Source organism: Leucopleurus acutus (assembly GCF_964270905.1).
Source record: "Leucopleurus acutus genome assembly, chromosome: 13".
In the NCBI taxonomy this organism is placed as follows: domain Eukaryota; kingdom Metazoa; phylum Chordata; class Mammalia; order Artiodactyla; family Delphinidae; genus Leucopleurus; species Leucopleurus acutus.
Window position 1 is genome coordinate 82,177,811 of NC_139155.1, and position 8,672 is coordinate 82,186,482.

Genomic DNA, 8,672 nt, shown 5'->3' on the forward strand with positions numbered 1-8,672 from the left:
GCACTGAGGTCAGCCACGGCTGGCCTCGCAACTAAATGGTAACAGACTGATGAGCTTTTTGCAGTTCTTTTGGAGCTTTTTATAGGAACTTATTTCTTTTTATGGACTATTAATCTATTTATTGCTGCTCTTAGCATTGGTGGCCTCAAGCAGTGCCTCCCATCTCTAATTTGCTGCATTCATACAAACATTTGTTTTAACGCCCACATTACCAGTGACAGTACATTTTTCATCTTTTGGAACCTAGCGCTATAGCCAAAGCCTTTTCAATCCCAACTTTCAAAAGCCTTCTAGCTTAAGAAAAAGAACGAACATTTATTATAAGCTTATGGGGGTACCTTAAGGGCAAAAGTGAACCAAGGAGGCAGAACCAGGAAGTAGAAACTCAGCAGAAACCAAAGAGGCCATTTTCTTAGTATTGCTCACCTCTGCTCCCTTTGCCTGTCCAGTTCTTTTCTTTTGCTTCTGTAAACTCCCCTTCTTGGCTTCTCCATAAACATGAGTCTGCCACAAACCCTAAGGTTACATCAACTCAGTTCTGGTCACTTGCAGAGAACAAAGAGCTGCCTCTCTCCCAGTGCCAATCCCAGAGGAGAGAATCAGATTGGCCCTTTTGGGTTAGGTTTCCCTGTGGTCTGATTGATAAGGTCATCGGACTTTAGGATAAAAATGGCTGCTGGGGCCACCTCTGTGAGGAAGGGCAGTTTTTAGAGGAAGAATGTTGTGATAAACTGGCTTACCATGCATCAAAGGAAACGGACAATCCAGACTGTTGGAACTTTGTCTAAAATAAAAATAATTTCTGTGTGAGGGTCCGAGGTGTTCCCCTATGAAGAAAGAACATGAGGTTTGGCCCCATTATTATGTGGTAGGTACTTTTTATCTGAGGCCCTTGATTGTCTACTCCCTGTTTATTTCTTTCTTTCTTCCTTTCTTTCTTTGTTTTCTTTCTTTCTTTCTTTCCTTCCTTCCTTCCTTCCTTCCTTCCTTCCTTCCTTTCTTTTTTTAATTTGATATAATTCACATACCATAAAAGCCACCTGGGGCTTCCCTGGTGGCGCAGTGGTTGAGAGTCCGCCTGCCGATGCAGGGGATGCAGGTTCGTGCCCCGGTCCGGGAGGATCCCACATGCCGTGGAGCGGCTGGGCCCGTGAGCCATGGCCGCTGGGCCCGCGCGTCCGGAGCCTGTGCTCCACAACGGGAGTGGCCACAACAGTGAGAGGCCCGCGTACCGCAAAAAAAAAAAAAAAAAGCCACCTTTTTTTTTTTTTAATTTTGTGTTTTTAAAATAATTTTATTTATTTTGGCTTGCCGGGTCTTAGTTGTGGCACACGGGATCTTCGTTGCGGCATGCAGCCTTCTTAGTTGGGCATGAGAACTCTTAGTTGCTGCATGCATACGGGATCTAGTTCCCCGACCAGGGATCAAAACCTAGGCCCCCTGAATTGGGAGTGCAGAGTCTTACCCACTGGACCACCAGGGAAGTCCTACAACCTTTTTAAAATGTACAAATCAGTGACTTTTAGTAGATTCACAAGCGTTCTGCAACTATCACCATTATCTGTTTTCCAGACCATTTTCATGATCCCAGATGGGAACCTCATACTCGGTAGTGATCACTCCCCATTATTTCTTTCCCCCAGTCCTAAGCAACCATGGATCAACTCTCTGTCTCTGTGGATTTGCCTATTCTGGGCATTTCATAAAAATAGAATCATACAATATGTAGCCTTTTGTACTTGGCTTCTTTCACTTAGCATAGTTTTCAAGGTTCATACACGTTGTAGCATGTGTCAGTGTTTCATTCCTTTTTATGGCTAAATATTCCATTGTATGGATAGACCACATTTTATTTATCCATTCATCAGTAGATGGACATTTAAATTACTTCCACTTTTGGGGTATAACGCTACTTATGAATAATGCTACTATGAACATTCATGTACAAGTTTTTACGTGAACGTATCTTTTAAAATTTTTATTTATTTATTTATTTATGGCTGCGTTGGGTCTTTGTTGCTGCGGGCGGGCTTCCTCTAGTTGCGTTGAGCGGGGGCTACCCTTCACTGTGGTGCACAGGCTTCTTATTGCAGTGGCTTCTCTTGTTGTGGAGCACGGGCTCTAGGAGCGAGGGCTTCAGTAGTTGTGGCACGTGGGCTCAGTAGTTGTGGTTTGCGGGCTCTACAGCACAGGCTCAGTAGTTGTGGCACATGGGCTTAGTTGCTATGCAGCATGTGGGATCTTCCTGGACCAGGGCTTGAACCTGTGTCCCCTGCATTGGCAGGGGAATTCTTAACCACTGTGCCACCAGGGATGCCCCAAAATGTTTTGTTAAAGCAGCTGCACCATTTTACTTTCCCATCAGCAGTATATGAATACTCCAGTTTCTCCAGCTTTGCCATCTTTTTGATGGTCGATTGTTTTGATTATACCCATGCTAGTGGGATGCAGTGGTATCTCACTGTGATTTTGATTTGCATTTCCCTAGTGACCAATGATATTCAACATCTTTTCATATCCTTATTCACCTTTTGTGTATCTGCTTTGTAGAAATGTCTGTTCAAACCTTTTGCCCATTTATCGTTGGGTTGTCATTTTACTGATGAGTTATAAGAGTTAAAGAACTCTTTAAGATTCTAGACCCTTCTCAGATATATGATTTTTCCCATTCTGTGGGTTGTCTTCTTTTTCTCAATAGTGGCCTTTGATGCACAAAAGTTTTAAATTTTGATGAAGTCCAATTTATCTACTTTTTTTCTTTCGTCACCTGAACTTCAGGTGTCATATCTAAAAAACCACTGCCTAATTCAAGGTCACAAAGATTTACACTTATGTCTTCAGATGACTCATAGTTTTAACTCTTGCATTTAGGTCTTGATCCATTTTGAGTTAATTCTCATATACGGTAAGAGGTAGGGGTCCAACTTCATCATTTGCATGTGGATATCCAGTTGTTCCAGCACCATTTGTTGAAAAGACTATTCTTTCCTTGTTGAGCTGTCTTAATGTCTTTACTAAAAGCCTTGGCGTTTTTTTTTTTAAGCTAAATTCCCAGAGTTGCTCAATAGCTTACTACACTCAGCCAAGCATACAATACGCAACTGAATGTGATTAAGATTATGTGAAGGGCGACTGCGCAGCGTCGGCAGGGAGCGCGGGCTGCGAAGAGGCGGGCCGGGCCGAGCCGGGCGAGGGGGAACGCGGACCAGGGAGGCGGCGGCGGCAACCTGGGCCTCGCGGCTCAGCCGCGCATCGGAGCAGGCCTCCGCGGCGCGCGCCCCTCGCCGAGCCCGCCCCGGGCCGGCGAGCGCTGGTCACCGAGGCCCAGGCCGCCGCCGCCGCGGCGCGTTCTTGAAATCATGAATCCTGTTTATAGCCCGGGTTCTTCTGCGGTTCCCTATGCAAATGCCAAAGAAATTGGATATCCAGCTGTTTTCCCCATGGGTTACGCAGCAGCTCCTGCCTATTCCCCCAACGCGTACTCTGGAGCGAATCCTACCTTCCAAACAGGTTACACTCCTGGCACACCTTACAAAGTGTCCTGTTCCCCCACCAGCGGGGCGGTGCCACCGTACTCCTCCTCCCCAACCCCTACCAGACCGCTGGACACCCCTAGCGAAGTGCCTACCCCCAGCAGAGCGCGCACGCACAACAAGGCACGTACTACCCCCAGCCCCTGTATGCAGCCCCGTCACGTCATCCACCACACCACAGTGGTGCAGCCCAACAGCATGCCAGCGACGGTGTCCCCTGCTCCCATCCCTCTGCCTAGAGGCAACGGGGTCACCATGGGCACGGTGGCGGGGACCACTATAGCCATGTCAGCAGCTACCTTGCTGACTGCCCGCCCACTCCCCAACTCCTGTCGCCCCCCACCCCATCACTGTGCCCACTTACCGGGCCCCAGGAACACCCACCTACAGCTATGTGGCCCCTCAGTGGTGATCACCCTGCAAACGTTTTCGGATGGAGCTGTGCAGTCACATGGTGGAGGTTCCACAGCCGGTGCTGCAGGCCTCGGGCCTCCAACCAGGACTTTGTTCTTAATGCTCTCGATACTTAGCTAAACACTACTACGGCCGGCCCAGCAGGTCCCAGCGCCCTCAGTCTCCAACTGACTCTGTGGGTTGGTCTTAAAGCAAATCCTGTTTGGTGGGCTGCCAGGCAATTTTTTAGCTAACTGTAATGAAAAAAAGGGAGTATTAATCTATTCTGAATCATATCTAGCTGAATGCATGTTTAAAAAAAAACAACACAAAAACAAAGCTTGTTCCATCTACCTGCAGTGACTGATGCAGAACCATCATATGCAAAATCCAAAGGAATGGAAAAGTATTTTACAACTTGTATCATCAATGCACTCTTGTAATGTATGCAAAGTCTTAAAGTTATAAGTGTTAAAGTGAATTTCTTCATAGAGCATCTGAAATCTCTTTGATGATTCTTCAGCCTTTTGGTGTTGACGTGGGTTGCCAATTGGAAACATGGACTTCTACTTTCCACCCATCTGTTCCTTTTGCACGGACTGCACTGGGAGAGAGTTGCAGGGACAGGGAGAGTGTGGGGAGGCCACCGCTGCTTGGGGTGCAGCCAGGTTAATGGCTTTCTCTCCATTTAGGCTTGTGGGGTCAGTGTGATGTGGACGTCCTTAGGGATTACCATGAATCCAGTTAGGGACAAAAGGTGGTTTATGTATCAGCAAAGCAATTTTCTCTATCTAAATTTTCATTACAAATCTCTTACAGATAGAGATGATGCTTTCTATATGTTTAATGGAAAAGTCCTATGTAGAGCGAAATTATTTTCCTGGGATGGAAGATATGTGAAAGAGAACCAGCCACACTTGGAGGAGGTATTGGCCTCTCCTTTATTTAGCTTAGAAAAATCATTCCTTTCCCCCGCCCCCTCGGGGGAAATGTCTGAGTCACCTGAAAACATATGTAGGCATTGTTGTTCTCCCTCCCACAAGGAAGGGCAAAGACTTCATTCAGCTGTGTGTTATGAAGAAAGTTGTATATTTAAGAACTTTTAAAAGGGAACAAAACTTTATTGGATATTGATTGTTCCTTGTAGAGAGGCAGGGCTGTGGCTGTGTTTCGGCCCATGCACTCGATGGGGACTTGTCCTCTGAGACCATCTGGAGGGCGCTCGTGGAGATGGCTGTGGGGAGGTGTGAGGAAAGGGCTGGCGCCTGTTGTCTGTGAGCCCCTTTGGCCATATCTTCTTGCGGCTGGGGACACTCAGCACAAAGCACGTGTGGACAGCAAAGGGCCAGGCAGCATCAGAACGTGTTTGCCTGCCAGAACTTATTACAGAAAGGATTTTGTGTTTAAAATCTGAATATTGTACATAAGAAACCAACAGGATTTTTTTGCCTAAATGTGCCCAACTTGTATCGATGGGTGTGTGTGTGGGCCTGTCCTCAGATGAAGTCAGAGGGGGTGGGGGGTGAGGGTTGTTCCCTTTCAGCGGTCTGTCAGCGGTCTGTCACCCCAACGTCATTTCAAGCGCTGTGGGCCTCAGGTGGGGAGTGCACCTTACTCTCCTTACGGCTCCGGCAGCTGGTCAGGGCTCCGGCACTGGGGTGGCATTCAGCCCCGGATGGTGAGTGGGATACCTGACCCCTGAGCCTTTGGTAACCTTACTTTTTATAGTGAGTACTCTTCATAATTTTATTTTTCACATCTTATTTTATAAGGAATAAGATGTTTGCATGGATCATTGTAAACAGAAGATTTATTTCTAATGTCTATAACATAGTGTGTTTACTAATAAGTACTTTAAATTGCTTCAAGAGCACTTAACCTACCTTTGTGTGTATTCGTGTGTGTGTGTGTGTGGCAGCCATTTACCCCAGGCACAGTGTCCACTTCTTCAACTCTTTGTTGGTAATTCCACCTGTGTAGTGGGTGGTTTGTAATATCGATATGTTCTCCAGGGCCTGAACTGATCCAGTAACAGAGAAGCTGGTTTCCCCAGTTTAGTGTAATAAGTTAGGAGAAAATATGATTTTAGTATATGTTTTTTAAAAGTCCCAAACAGAGTGCACATAAACAGATACACACATGCGACTACCTGCAAGGGTTGGAGTCATTTGAATTCAGGAGGAAGTTATGAGAAATTATATAGGCTGTTTCTTCCAGCTTGCCTGAGACTTGGCACACACAGGGTGAATGTTTTCACGAGCACTGAATTAAATGGTGTTTTCAAGAGAAAGAAAAGAGTGGGTTGCGTTTTCTCCCCATTTATATCAGCTTTATAAACACTTTCCCCCCTGTAATTTCTAAAAAATCTTGTTTCCCTTTTGTGAAGTTGAGTTGGGAGACTTCATCAAATACTTTTGCATTATGGAATACATCTGTGTGGAGATCTTTTCAATTTTGAAACTATCGGGGCATCAGTTATCAAATGTGAAAGGTAGATTTTGTCTAGCAGGTAAGAATCTGGATATAGTGAATAGTAACAAAACTATCATATGTTGTAATTTTAGCAGCATTTAGTTCCAGTAAAATTAAGGAATACAGCTTCTATTATAAAGTTGCATAATTTGATATCCTAAGCACAATAGTAGAACATTCAGAGAAATTTTGCATTTTTTATATGTGACATTCCTAATTTGAGAGTCTTTCAGCTTAATTACAGTTATTTTAGAAGCTGAGACAGGCAAATAAAGGAACTAATTCCTATAAACATAGATATCATCATGGACATATTTAAAAAATTTTGTTCTACAGCTTTCCCCTAAGGTTTAGAAGGTATGTTTCTCTGCTTAGGAAAACCCTGTTTGGATCTGGGCCAGGTGACTGAACGTTTCACGATGAGTGATGGTCCCATCAGCTTGCTGCCTCTGAGAACTGAGGCCAGCATCAGGGCCAGGGCCATCATGGTGATAAGCACAGAAGCGCTTCCAGAATCTTTTGTCTCTTGTGTTTGATCTTTTCTCAACATTCTTGTTGGTTTAGTTATTAGGCCTACCAGTTGTATTATATGACTCTGTTTCTTGAGTGCTATGCAAATGTAGTATTTACAGGAGCTGAGGGTGGTCCTGGGCCATGGGCTGGACACCTGGTTGGTACTTGGTACTCGCCCTGCCCTTCCCAAGCTGGGCCTGCAGTGCCTCTCTCCATCTGCTGGCATCAGCACTTCAAACAAGAGGAAATAGATTCTTGGGGCTTGGGATATACTAATCTCTGGTAGTGCTGTCCTGCCAGCAGGTGGAGAAAGGATGGCAGGCACCAGACGCATCAGTATTGGGGCCTGCTTTTTAAGAAGGAAACTCAGAATTCTTCACCTGTCCTTTGTAAACATTTGGAAAGAGTATTACTCCGACCAGTTGGGTCACCTTCTCCCTATCTGGCAGCTAACAGCTGGACGCCCCAGTTCTTGCCAGCCTGGGCATTGCCCAGATGGGACAGGACGCCTGTCTGACATCCTCTGGCCGTGCAAGGGCAGGCTTAAGGGTGTGGGGCTTGAGGTGGGGTACAGCTTCTGGCTCTCCTCTTGGTGCTTTCTAAGGACGGGGTGTGTCTCTAGAAAGGAGTGGTTGGCATAGGGGAAGGGTGGACTGTGTGACTCTCCTCTCTAGTACGTTTCAAATGATGGTGTGTTTTTTTTCTCCTGAGCTGTTTATTGCTCAACCTGAGCTTTCTGAAAGGAGCCTGCAGAGGACACGCTGCAGAGGAGGGTCTGATCTTTTCAGATAGAAAGTTGCAGAGTTGATCTTACATGTTTCAGAGGATTTGCCTCTTTTCCCACCCTATTCACTTGAAGAACAGAAAACCTCTGGAGTAATCTTATTTGAATCCCCAGGACCAATGTCAAGTCACTTGGGACAGGGAGACCAAGGAGAGGCTGGCATCTCTGTGCAGGGAGCCTGCAGTGAGCTTCAGGGGATGCTGTGCTCCCAGGATTGGTGTGCTGGAGATGACAAGTGCCTTATCTTGGTCTCCTGAGCCCTATTGGAGTCTCCTATAGCTCCTCGTGGAGACCAGTAGTCAGTAGAATAATTGGGCTGGACCTGAGGCCAGCTCTCATGTGTTCCTGGTGGGGTTACTGTGACGGCCACTCAAGAGAGACCCCAGGGAGCCACTGTTACTGACTAGGAAATGGTTCTTTTTTTTTTTTTTAATGATTTTTGAATACCGCTTTTTTTTTTTTTTAAGACCATTCTCATAGTACTTTTTTAAAACTTAAGCCAGCATTGTTTTCCAGTGTTAAAGGCACCCCTCACCTCTGCACTGAACTCCAGGTGTCAATCAATACAAAGGAATATCCATCCTGAGCCAATTACATTATGTGTAAATTCATGCTATTTTTTTATGCAATCTGATGAGTAGATAAGCTCAGACTTAAAATGCTTAAAAGCACGTTTATTTTAACAAGAATTGTTATGTATTAATACTGCAATTTTCAATAAAGATTGACTTGTGTTGCAAAAAAAAAAAAGATTATGTGAAAAATCCCAACTGTAATCAGCAGTCACTTTTACTTTATAAACTAAGATTACTGTAGCTAGTGCACTGGATATATTCACTACCTTAATTGTGCTGATGGTTTCATGGGTATGTACATATGTCAAACTTATAAAATTGTATAATTTAAATATGTGCAGTTTACTGTATGTCAATTATGCCTCAAGAGAGCTATTTTTAAAGAGATAAACTCAGGGCAAG

The 8,672-nt window shown here is 45.1% G+C and overlaps 1 pseudogene across 1 annotated transcript; it reads left to right on the forward strand.

The window, feature by feature from the left end:
* Nucleotides 1-3,356: 3,356 nt before the first annotated feature.
* LOC309970346 (myelin-associated neurite-outgrowth inhibitor-like) lies at nucleotides 3,357-3,945 on the forward strand (annotated as a pseudogene). Its single transcript has one exon. The product of its transcript is annotated as a myelin-associated neurite-outgrowth inhibitor-like (transcript).
* The last annotated feature ends 4,727 nt before the right edge of the window (nucleotides 3,946-8,672 follow it).